Raw genomic sequence first — 13,578 nt, forward strand, 5'->3', positions numbered from 1 at the left:
ATGATTGACACATGACTAGAAATGGAAAATAGATGACTGAAATTTACTTTGTTTCCAGGAATGTGGAGAATTGGAGACAAGGAGAAGCCATGCTAGCTTTCTTACTCAGTGCTTTGTTCTAACAAGATCTTTTGTGAACATGAATCGTGATCTTGGCTACTATTGGTTGCGCCTAATAATTTATATCGCAATAGATCTAGGCCTTGGTCTCGTGTTTTTCAATGTTGGGCGTAGATATGCTTCAATTCAGGTAAGAGAGTATCAAAAAAATTCAGGCACAGGAGAAACTATAGATAATACTGTTCAGACAAGTGAGAATAGAACAAGTATAAGTTGATTTCATTCTTGCATGTCACATTAGATGATTAAATTTATAATTTCCTAATAACAACCAAGTTTTTGGGATAATCGGCAACTTAACATTGTATGACATGGTTGGATTTAAAATTGAACATTGTAATTTTGGTTGTTTCATGCTAGAGGTGAATTGCTTTCATTTGTAGCTTCATTCCTAACGTTCATGGCCATTGGTGGATTTCCCTCCTTGGTGGAGGACATGAAAGTGAAAGTTCAATATGGGTATGAAACGCCTTTGAACGTTTAGACCCCAAATTATAAAAATACTAATTCAAGCTTTATATCAAACAATTAATGTGCAGAGCAAGATAATAAGCCAATAACAGAATTGATAGACAATCTAAGCCAAATATAAACACATCCACAGCAGTAAATATAAGGCAAAGATAAAGGGAAGAGAGATGCAAACACAAAGACAACAGTAATGTGTTATCGAAGAGGAAACCGAAGCCCTCGGCGTAAAACCTCTCCGTCGCCCTCCAAGCGGTCAATAATCCACTAGAAAATGTAGTTGGGATACATAAACAGCAATAGACCTTCCAATCTTAATCTACCCAAGTACCTAAGCCCTCCAAGCTTCTTGCTCCAACGAGGTTGCGCCGAACCTTTTTCTTTTCTAGCTTACCGGATTCCGCTACTTGACCATAGCATCAACCAATGTATATTGGTTCCTTCCAAACTGCTTCCCTTAGCACCAAATAAACCTTCTCACAGACGTGGGTGTGGTGAGATAAGGATTTGGTAAAAAACCTCTCAAGGGTATGACAATAGAGAGGAAGAGAGTAGAGGAATTTGTAGAGTTTCTTAGATGAAGATTGGGGCTGAGTCAATCTTGTTTTTCTCTAGGGTTTTCTCTCACAAAATTCTCTCTCCAAGCTCTCTACATTTAGTGGGTATAAGGGTCTATATATAGTGAGGTAATATGAGAAAACGAAGAGACATATTTTTGCCAAACAGGGTAAATTGGCGGCTTGGTCTCGCAGCTTGTCCAAGTCACGAAATCAAGTCGCAACGTAACGGCCTCGCCAGCCTGGGACTTTTGTCCTATAGTGCAACAGCTGGCGCGACCCTTTAGCTTCCCTGTATGCATCTCACGTGCCTAAAGTTGGCGACTTGCAACCGCGAGCCACCCGCGAGTCCTAGCCGCGAAGCTCTACTTCTTTGCACATACTTGAGTTTTTCTTCACAACTTCTCACACAATACCTTACAATAATCCCACCTAAATACAGAGTTACTAAATGCTTAAATTACAAGCAAATTGGCACGGAATAAAGCCAACAAGATGGTTGATAGTTTTCAACCTTACAATCTCCCCATTTAGCTATTCCGTGACAAAACCCTAAAACAAACTCTAAACTTAACGCGTGAGTTAGGAACAGTTAGAAAACTCACTCACACCTAACTCTAGAATCTGCGAAACTCTAGAACCATAAGAACAAGTAACTCCTGAAACACAACAACACAATAAGTTCATTGTATACAGAAACTTGTAATGCATATGGAGCAAGCACAATTCGATCATGCACAATGGAATAAAGCAATAGACCATGGCAAGACCAAAACAGGTAATCACTATAGCCAAGTGATCACAATGCTCATTCACACTTGGAAAGAACATCCAGACATTCAAGACAATAAACACAAGGTAAATTGCTTGAATGACCAACACTCAACCAATGCACAGTACATGAAGTATGTGCATCTAGGAACAATCCTACAACGGGCACAAGAGTGACAGTACTTAGAAGAAAATGTAAGATATTTAGTTGAAAGTACTGATTTAACAAAGCACAAAGGCTGCATAAAGCATGGCACGGACCACAAAAGCCTACAAACGTGCATAAACAAATCCTTAAAGCTTACATAAGCAACATGGGTACAAACCAAAACATAAAGTGCTAAAACTGAATAACATCTAAAGATAGACAAAAATAGTAAACAAAAGTCTGTTAGCTTAAATCCCCCCCTTTCGTTGAGCTCCTGCCAACAGCATCTCCCCCTTTTTGTCATGGAATAGCTAGTCGTCATTATCTTCTAGCTTTCTTTGAATTTCATCCAATTGAGTTTGAATCAAAGTGAACTTCGTATCCCATCGAATGCTGAGATGATTCAAGATGGAAGTAAGGTCGGACATATTGGAACTCAGTTTATGAACAAAAGCTATAATAGAGTCTAGCTTCTCATCAGCGGGAAGTGAACTAGAGCGCGAGCCACTGTGGGACACGGAAGCTTCTGTTTTGATTCCCTTCTTGCTATGATCAATGCTAGCGTTAAATGTGCGCATGTTGATTGGACATGGTTTTGCGCAGGGAAATTCATTCTCAGACGGATGGAGCCCTTTACGCTTCAGAATCCATGAGATGAGACAGCAAAATGGGATGCACATCCTTAATTCGGTTTGTAGAACAGTTTTATGAAGGATATGAAAGATATAAGCACAAATGTCAATCTCGACATCAGAAATCAGATCATGAAGAAACAGTGCACGCCCGAGATTCATATACCCTGTGCTGGATAGGGGATACAAGTTGTGAAACATGACGATCGTAAGCACCTTCAATTTTGGAGGACGAGATGAAACACTGACTGAGTTCTCATTTGAGGAAAATTCTAGATTTTCCCCAAGAGCTGCTTTAAGTAGTTTTTCATCCGGATGTAGATCATCGTAGACCGGTGAGACCCAAGAATTAGCCTATTGATGTGCAGAATCTCTGCTAGGTATGCGGGAGAGACCGAGAAAATTTTTCCTCTAACCCAGCACTTAAGTTCATCTCCTTCAACAATTGCATTAGCATAGAACTCTTTGACCAGATCTTCATATGCATCATCAAGGTCAGAGAGGAGATAATTTCAACCCTTGCGTGCAAACCATTGAGGAATGTTGGTGTCAAACAGAGAATGTTGGTCAAAGACTCTTTCAATCAGAGGTGTAGCCTTTTTGAAGTAATTGTCATGAGTCTGAAAGGCAGCATATGATCCAAACCTGTTGGGATCGAACACACCAGAAGAGGAACGAGCCCGCTTTGGTGTAGAAGAAAATCATCAATTTTAATAACATGTTCCTTTCCTTTGCTGCTGCCTCCTTTCACAGCTGATCTTTTGAATGGAGACATTTTAACTCTGCACCATGATTTTACACACACAAGAAACACCAAACAGGACAACAAACATTATTAGTAATGTGTCAGTGCCATACCATGTGTAATGAAGGAAACCCTAAATACTTGACATTTAGGTTCAAAACATGGCAATGAGTGTGTGTAACCAACCAATACCACAGTAGGTACACAAGATTGAGAAGATCAGTGTAAGAACTAGCACAAACAAGTAATATATCCCAAAAATCGGAAACTCATGTTCGAACATGATAAGTCACAACCCACAACAACATCTTCACAAATCAAAAAAAAAAAAAAATGCTCAAACCAGTAAGTATGAAGGGAAAGGAAGAAAGCCCATACCTTTTTGTGGAAGATTTGAGAGAAGATGATGCAGAAATGGAGGATTTTCACAAAAATAAAAAAACTCGGAGTGTTTGTGAGAATAAAATGAGGAAGACAATGAACAAGTACAAAGGTACGAGGGAAAAAAAAAAACTAAAAGTTTTTTAAAAATTGTCTTGAAAAAGCAAAACACGCGTTTTTCGCGACTAGATCAAGTCGCCAGTAAGTCGCCAGGTTAAGTCGCGAAACACTGTGAAGAGAAGAAACTTGAGAAATTTCTCTAAGTGTTTTTCGTGACTGGAAGGTCTACCCGCGAGATAGTCGCGATATGAGCCACGAAATTCTCTGAGTACTTCTCACGACTGGACCTTCCACCCGCGAACCAGTCGCTACACTGACCCGCGAAAACAAAAACTCAAATTTTGGAAAAAATTTCTAAGTATTTTTCGTGATTAGAGCATTTACTCGCCAGTTAGCCACAAAAAATCTCTGAGTGATCTCGCGACTGGGACATGTGACTGGGCCAACCCACGACTTAGTCGCCAAAACAGGGCAACACTGTTTTTGAAATTTTTGACATTTTTGTAAAATCAAAGTACTTTCCAAAAACAAATCAAAACACTCAAAAATCTTTTTGTGTTTGACCAACAGAAATTGAGCATGTGAAAACACATTTAATCAAGTACAATCACACAAATAAATATGACATTCATTGAACATAGACTTGTGTGTTGTGTGTGGATATCAAAAATGAGATAGTCTTTAGTCCAATGTGAAGCTTTAATGATCAATTCAATCAAGACATACACAACTAGCACTAGATAATGTGATTTATCTCAATTATAGAAACATGCATATATGACCTCCCACAAGTACTTGATAACAATTCTTTGAAGGTTTACATTTGGCTCCATATTTAACATATCATTTACAATTTTTGAGCAAAGAAAATCTCATTAAGAGATAGATGCCTGAAATTTTTGATATTTCAATTAATGTGTTAGCCTTTGACTTTTTGGACATCATTCATATATTTTATTTTAGTCGCTTTCCCTTTTTCCTAGTTGAATACTAGTTTGTGCGACAGATTTTTGCAGCTCTATATCTCTTTTCATTTTAAGATTTACATTTAGAGAGCTTTTTTAAGCATAAAAATAAAAGGTGGGAAGATATATAGGCATGAGTCTATGCATGTCTCAAGATCATCACAACCATTCACTAATCATTCATGACAAGGTTGATGATATTTTTACAACAGTCACATAGATTTCAGAATTTCTTCCACAATGATATGAGTGCATGAGAGACAAGCTAAGCTCGTTAAATGCACAAAGCCATAAGTACAAAGGTACAAGGCAAAACATGCTTTGAGACAAAAACTCAACAAAGTGATCAAACTTTTTGGATTTTCTATTTTTTATGTGTTTTTGGATTTTTGACACAAAAACATTAAAAACCAAAAACAAAAAAAAACAAAAACATTCAGACAAACAAACAAAAAAAAAAAAAAAAAAAAAAACTGGGTTCTTCGGGGATCGAGATCGAGATCGAGCGCTGGGTTCACGACGAGGTGCGGTGCGAAGGCTAGATCGCGAGATCGAGCGGAGGTGATCGAAGGCGATCGCCGAGGAGATCAGCGGTAGTGCGATCGAAGGCGAGATCGGCGCTGTGCTTGGGGCTCGCCGGCGACGTCTCCGGCGTGTCTGGGCTCCTCGACGGGGGGCTGAAGGTGCTCTCTTTCTCTCTTTCCCTCTCTCTGTCTTCATGCTCTCTCTTTCTCTCCATTTTCCGGAATTCATTTGAAGTGAAAATGATTCCGTAAATCATTTGAAGTGAAAATGATTCCGTAAATCATTTTCACCCTTGGCCGTGAGTCAACTGAAAATGATTTCCAGAAAATTGCATTTTCCGGCGCAACCAAACACCCGAAAATATAGAAAACCATTTCCGGAAATGAATTTCACCCAAAACAAACGCAGCCTAAGTGTTTTTCGCGATTGGAAGATCTACCCGTGAGATAGTCGCGATATGAGCCACGAAAATCTCTGAATACCTCTTGCAACTGGACCTTCCACCCGCGAACCAGTCGCCATACTGACCCGCGAAAACAAGAAAACTCAAATTTTGGAAAAAAATTTCTATGTCCTTTTCGCGATTAGAGCATTTACTCGCCAGTTAGCCGCGAAAAATCTCTAAGTGATCTCGCGACTGGGACATGCAACTGGGCCAACCCACGACTTAGTCGCCAAAATAGGGCAACATTGTTTTTGAAATTTTTGATATTTTTGTAAAAGCAAAGTACTTTCCAAAAACAAATCAAAACACTCAAAAATCTTTTTGTATTTGACTAACAAAGATTGAGTATGTGAAAACACATTTAATCAAGTACAATCACACAAATGAATATGACATTCATTGAACATAGACTTATGTGTTGTGTGTGGATATCAAAAATGAAATAGTCCTTAGTCCAATGTGAAGCTTCAATGATCAATTCAATCAAGGCATACACAACTAGCACTAGATAGTGTGATCTATCTCAATTATAGAAACATGCGTATATGACCTTCCACAAGTACTTGATAACAATTCTTTGAAGCTTTACATTTGGCTCCATATTTAACATATCATTTGCAATTTTTGAGCAAAGAAAATCTCATTGAGAGATAGATGCCTGAAATTTTTTATATTTCAATTGATGTGTTAGCCTTTGGCTATTTGGGCATCATTCATACATTTTATTTTGGTCGCTTTCCATTTTTCCTAATCGAATACTAGTTTGTGCGACAGGCTTTTGCAACTCTATATCTCTTTGCATTTGGAGATTTACATTTAGAGAGCTATTTTAAACAAAAAAAAAAATAAAAGGTGGGAAGATATATAGGCATGAGTCTATGCATGTCTCAAGATCAACAAAATCATTCATGACAAGGTTGAAGATCTATTTATAACAGTCACATAGATTTCAGAATTTCTTCCACAATGATATGAGTGCATGAGAAACAAGTTAAGCTCGTTAAATGCATAAAGCCATAAGTACAAAGGTACAAGGCAAAACATGCTTTGAGACAAAAACTCAACAAAGTGATCAAACTTTTTGGATTTTATATTTTTTATGTGTTTTTGGATTTTTGACACAAAAACATTAAAAAACCAAAGAAAAAAAAAACAACACAAAAACATTCAAACAAACAAAAGACCCACTCAACAAACCAAAAAAAATGTCATGGAAGATTGAGTTTAAGGAATGATACCGACACCAATTGTCTTGCGTAAGGATTCAAACCTAGGGCCATCAAGAGGTTTGGTGAATATGTCTGCCTTTTGATTGTCAGTGTTGATGAATTCCAGACATACTATCTTGTCCACTACCAAGTCCCGAATGAAGTGATAGCGGATCTCGATATGCTTTGATTTGGAGTGCTGAACTGGATTCTTTGACAGGTTTATAGCACTAGTGTTATCACAGAACACACACATAGTGTCTTAAGAAATTCCATAGTCATGCAATAGCTTTCTCATCTATAACAATTGTGCATAATAACTTCCTGCTGCAATGTATTCAGCTTCAGCCGTTGACAGAGATACTGAATTTTGCTTTTTGCTCATCTATGAAACCAAGTTATTTCAAAAAAAAAAAAAAAAAAAAAAAAAAAACCCACTCAACAAACCAAAAAAAATGTCATGGAAGATTGAGTTTAAGGAATGATACCAACACCAATTGTCTTGCGCAAGGATTTAAACCTAGGGCCATCAAGAGGTTTGGTGAATATGTCTGCCTTTTGATTGTCAGTGTTGATGAATTCTAAACATACTATCTTGTCCTCTACCAAGTCCCAAATAAAGTGATAGCTGATCTCGATATGCTTTGATTTGGAGTGCTGAACTGGATTCTTTGACAGGTTTATGGTACTAGTGTTATCACAGAACACACACATAGTGTCTTGAGAAATTCCATAGACATGCAATAGCTTTCTCATCCATAACAATTGTGCACAACAACTTCCTGCTGCAATATATTTAGCTTCAGCCGTTGACAGAGATACTGAATTTTGCTTTTTGCTCATCCATGAAACCAAGTTATTTCCAAGATAGAAGCACCCACCAAAAGTACTTTTCCTGTCATCAATGCACCCTGCCCAGTCAGCATCTGAATATCCCGCCAAACACTCATTCGAATCTTTTGTATACCAAATTCCATAGTCAGATGTGCCATACATAGCGAATGATTCGCTTAACTGCTGTTAAATGGGATTCTTTAGGAGCAGCTTGAAACCTTGCACATACTCCGACACTGAATGCAATATCTGACCTACTTGCTGTGAGATAGAGAAGACTACCAATCATACTCCGATAAAGGGTTGGATCAACGTCAACACCGGCTGCATCTATGCTCAACTTTGCCGAGGAACTCATGGGAGTAGAGGTGTATTTCTTGGAGTCCAGACCAAATCTTTTGACAAGATTTTTGGCATACTTCTCTTGAGAAATAAATATACCATCTCTCCGTTGTTTCACTTGAAGCCCAAGGAAGTAGTTCAACTCTCTCATCATGCTCATTTCAAATTCCCTCTTTATTTCTTCCGAGAACTCGTGAGCAAGTTGATCAATTGTGGATCCAAAAACAATATCATCCACGTACACTTGAGCGACAAGAAGGGATTTTTCATCTCTTTTAACAAACAATGTGCAATCTGCTTGACCTCTCTTGAACCCACGATCCAATAGGTAAGTAGTGAGAGGATCATACAATGCTCTTGACGCCTGCTTCAACCCATACAAAGCTTTCTTCAATCTTAGTACATGACCCGGGAAGTGAGGATCTTCAAACCCCTTGGGTTGTTCAACGAAAACTTCTTCATTAAGAAGACACTTTTTACATCCATTTGATACAACTTGAAATCTATGATGCATGCTATGGATAAGAGAATCCGAATAGACTCTAGTCTTGCTACCGGAGCAAATGATTCATCAAAATCTATGCCTTCCACTTGAGTATACCCTTGAGCCACCAATCTAGACTTATTTCGGATAACTTCACCATCTTCATCTGTTTTGTTCTTAAAAATCCACTTGGTGCCAATCACATGCGTATCTTCAGGCCTTGGAACCAATTCCCATACATCATTTCTAACAAATTGGTGTAGTTTCTGGTGCATAGACTCTATCCAATTCTCATCTTTCAGTGCTTCTTCTACCTTTTTAGGTTCAAATTGAGCAAGATAGCAGTTGTATGTTACATGGTTAGCAATATACTTTGGCCCTTTTCTCAAACGAAGTCCCTCGTTCACATTCCCAATAATATTACTTGATGGGTGATTGAGAGTCACTCTTGATGAAAGTTTCTTGGTAGTTGAGAGTTCCTCATCACGAGAAATTGGGATTTGAACTTCTAGAGGAGTGAAAGGACTTGAGACTTCTTGTGTTGATCTAGTCTCTCTTCTTGATATAGAAGGTGTGGACTCCTTTCCTAGTGTTACTTTCTCAGCATCATCACTTAGAGGCATATCATCAACATCCTCATTTTCCTTGAGTTTGAGCCCCTTTCCATCATCCTCAATTTCCTTTTCAGATATGGTGTCGTCTATGACAACATTGATTGACTCCATTATCGTCTTAGTATGTTTGTTGTACACTCTATAAACTCGGCTATTTGTGGAGTATCCTAGGAATATTCCCTCATCATTCTTAGCATCAAATTTTCTTGGATTTTCCCTGTCATTTAGAATGTAGCATGGCTCCCAAATACTCTGAAATACTTCACCTTGGGTTTCTTTTATCTCCATATTTCGTATGACATCTTCTTTGTCCCTGCTCGGAAATAAATTCTGTTACAAATGTGACAAGATGTGTTCACAGCTTCAGCCTAGAACCTTTGAGGTATGTTTTTGTTGAGTAGCATAACTCTAGCCATCTCTTGGATCACCCGGTTCTTTCTTTCAACCACCCCATTTTGTTGTGGAGTCTTTGGAGCTAAAAATTCCTTCTTGATACCATGCTTTTCACAAAACGACTCAAATTTAGCATTCTCGAATTCCTTCCCATGATCACTTCTAATTTTGACTATGGGAACTCCTTTTTCATTCTGCAGTCGCTTGCATAATCTTTGCATTTTATCACATGCTTCGCATTTCTCTCTAAGAAATTCCACCCAAGAGTACCTTGAGAAATCATCAACTACCACCATAATGTATCTCTTTCCTCCTAGGCTTTCAGTTCTTGTAGGCCCCATTAGATCAACATGAAGAAGTTCCAAACACCGTGAGGTAGCAATCACATTCACCTTGTGATGGTTTGCTTTTGTTTGTTTCCTCATTTGACATGCTCCACATATAGTCTTTTCCACCTTTCCAAACTTTGGAAGTCCTTCAACTGCCTCAAGTTTGGAGACTTTACATACTTGTTTGAAGTTTGCATATCCAAACCTGTGATGCCAAAGTTTCAGTATATCAACACGAGCACTTCTACATGAGACGGGTGCCGTAGGAACTACTCCATAGCAATTATCAGTAGTCCTACTTCCCTCCAAGACTTGAATCCCTTTTTCATCAATGATTATGCACTCCTTCTTTGAGAATTAGACAAGGAACTCTTCATCACATATTTGAGTAATGCTTAAGAGATTTGCCTTCAATCCTTTGATGTATAGCACTTTTTTCAGTAAAGGTAATCCCGGTATTTCAACCGATCCTTTCCCGAGAACTTGAGCATGACTCCCATCACCAAAAGTCACATAGTCACATGCTTTCTCTTTGAGAGTCTTAAACAGTGATTTATCTCCTGTCATATGACGAGAACATCCGCTATCAAGATACTATAAAGCACGAATTAAATACCTTCAATGAGGTGTGCACAAACATACAAGCATGAGACAAGCATTCTTGACCACCAAACAAAAATTCATTGTTACTTTCCATGCTTTTTCCAAATTGAATTTCCTTTTTCAGATTATCAACTTTTTCATGCAATGTTCTATTTCTTCTTTTGTATTTCTCAATCAAAGAATTAGACTCACATAGACTATTGTGTAGAATGTGGCTCTTATTTTCAAAGTATTTCAACAAGTGAATGAACATCTTAGCATGTTTTTTGGATTTAATTAGCTCTAAAAGTTCATTTTTAGAATATCCTTCAAACATACTCATAGAGTTATTATCACAGACACTTAAACCACAATTCAGCATGACCCTTTTTATAGCTGCATCCATCGCCAAGGGGTCTAGGATCGCACTCAGGTAATCAAACCACAAAGAATGCACCCACTCTGATACCAATTGAAAGTTCAATATGGGTATGAAACACCCTTGAACGTTTAGACCCTAAATTTTAAAAATATCAATTCAAGCTTTATATCAAACAATTAATGTGCGGAACAAGATAATAAGCCAATAACAGAATTGATAGACAATCTGAGCCAAATATAAACACATCCACAGCAGTAAATATAAGGCAAAGATAAAGGGAAGAGAGATACAAACACAAAGACAACACGCGATGTGTTATTGAAGAGGAAACCGAAACCCTCGGCGTAAAACCTCTCCGCCGCCCTCCAAGCGGTCAATAATCCACTAGAAAATGTAGTTGGGATACATGAACAGTAATAGATCCTCCAAGCCTAATCTACCCAGGTACCTAAGCCCTCCAAGCTTCTTGCTCCAACGAGGTTGCGCCGAACCTTTTTCTTTTCTAGCTTACCAGATTCCGCTACTTGACCATAGCATCAACCAATATATATTGGTTCCTTCCAAACTGTTTCCCTCAGCACCAAATAAACCTTCTCACAGACGTGGATGTGGTGAGATAAGGATTTGGTAAAAGACCTCTCAAGGGTATGATAATGGAGAGGAAGAGAGTAGAGGAATTTGTAGAGTTTCTTAGATGAAGATTGGGGATGAGGCAATCTTGTTTTTCTCTAGGGTTTTCTCTAGCAAAATTCTCTCTCCAAGCTCTCTACATTTAGTGGGTATAAGGGTCTATATATAGTGAGGTAATATGAGAATACGAAGAGACATATTTTTGCCAAACAGGGTAAATTGGTAGCTTGGTCTCGTGGCTTATCCAAGTCGCGAAATCAAGTCGCGAAGTAACGGCCTTGCTAGCCTAGGACTTTTGTCCTATAGTGCGACAGCTAGCGCGACCCTTCAGCTTCCCTGCATGCATCTCACATGCCTGAAGTTGGCGACTTACAGCCGCGAGCCACCCGCGAGTCCTAGCCATAAAGCTTTGCTTCTTTGCACGTACTTGAGCTTTTCTTCACAACTTCTCACACACTACCCTTACAATAATCCCACCTAAATACAAGGTTACTAAGTGCTTAAATTACAAGCAAATTGGCACGAAATAAAGCCAACAAGATGGTTGATAGTTTTCAACCTTACAGAAAGTATTTGAACGAGAGAGATTAAATGGGCATTATGGTGCTGTTGCGTTTGTTGTTAGCAACGCAATCTCTGTTGTGCCATACTTGATACTGGTTGCAATTTTTCCTGGAGCAATTGCTTATTACCTCCCTGGACTACGTGAAGGACCTGAATACTTTTTGTACTTTTTTCAAGTGGTATTTGCTTGTATGCTGTTGGTCGAGAGCCTAATGATGATCGTGCAAGTATCGTGCCCAATTATCTAATGGGCATAATAAGTAATAACTGGCGCTGGAATTCAAGCGTTAATGATTTTAGTTGATGGCTTCTTCAGATTGCTAGATGATCTTCCTAAACCAGTATTTAAATACCCATTACATGAGATTGCTTTTCATAAGTATGCTTTCCAAGGAATGTTCAAGAACGAGTTCGAAGGAGCAGTATTTTCCAATGACCAAGCTAGAGGGCCACCCATCATCACTGGACAAGTAATTTTGAGAGTTTTGTGGCAAGCTGAAATGGGTTACTCTAAGTGGGTCAATCTTGCTAGGGATGGTAGTCATTTATCGACTTATGTTTTTGGGAATCGTCAAGGCTAATGAAAAAATCAAGCCTATGACTAAGGCTTTAATTTCAATGCCTCCCAGGCAAAATACATAGGTTACAATGACTGCTTCTTCTGCACCCTTAAAATTAGAAATGATGTAGGGTCTGTTTGGATACCGTTTATTGCTAAAAACTGAAAATACTGTAACAAAATAATTTTTAAATGTGTGAATAGTATCGTGGGACCCAATTTTAAAGTTGTTTTTGTGGAAGAAAAAAAAAGTACTTGCGGGTCCCATGAACAGTGCACAAGACCCACAAAAAAACATTGGACACTAGATCCCACAACACTATTCACACATTTAAAAATTATTTTGCTATGGTGTTTTCAGTTTTCAGCAATAAGCAGTATCTAAACAAACCCGTAGTACAGGTTTTTTAACTTTTAGCATAATGGATTCTACTAGAAAACAATCTATGTAAAGTTCTACTTATTTATCGAAAGAAATAAGAATAGTTTGACTGGTAATGGTATAGGTTTCTTAAACTTTCTTTCAACAACTTATGGCGGAGAAGTTGATGCAGGCTCTGTTTATTTTGTTATAAAATGCTTTTTAGAAAACATATTAAGCATTTTTCGGTATTTGTTCTGCTATAAAAACTTGGTCAAACTTGAAAACATTTTCTGTTGATCGAAAAATGGGTGTAGCCAATTGTAAAATTTTTTACATAATTCATTTATTCTTGGCTCGCATGAACCCCTCCCTCGTTTGAGATATCACATTGTTTGTGGAATCCTAGACGTTGTCGGGGTATTATCCACTTACTTATCTTATGTTTAGTAGCTAGTTGAATTTTATTGATACAAACA

General features: G+C 38.2%; 1 pseudogene; it reads left to right on the forward strand.

The window, feature by feature from the left end:
* The window catches only part of LOC112038305 (ABC transporter G family member 1-like), a 62,534-nt pseudogene extending 49,713 nt beyond the window's left edge, over positions 1-12,821 (forward strand).
* Positions 12,822-13,578: the final 757 nt, after the last annotated feature.

Source organism: Quercus suber, unplaced genomic scaffold (assembly GCF_002906115.3).
Source record: "Quercus suber isolate HL8 unplaced genomic scaffold, Cork oak 2.0 scaffold_792, whole genome shotgun sequence".
In the NCBI taxonomy this organism is placed as follows: Eukaryota; Viridiplantae; Streptophyta; class Magnoliopsida; order Fagales; family Fagaceae; genus Quercus; species Quercus suber.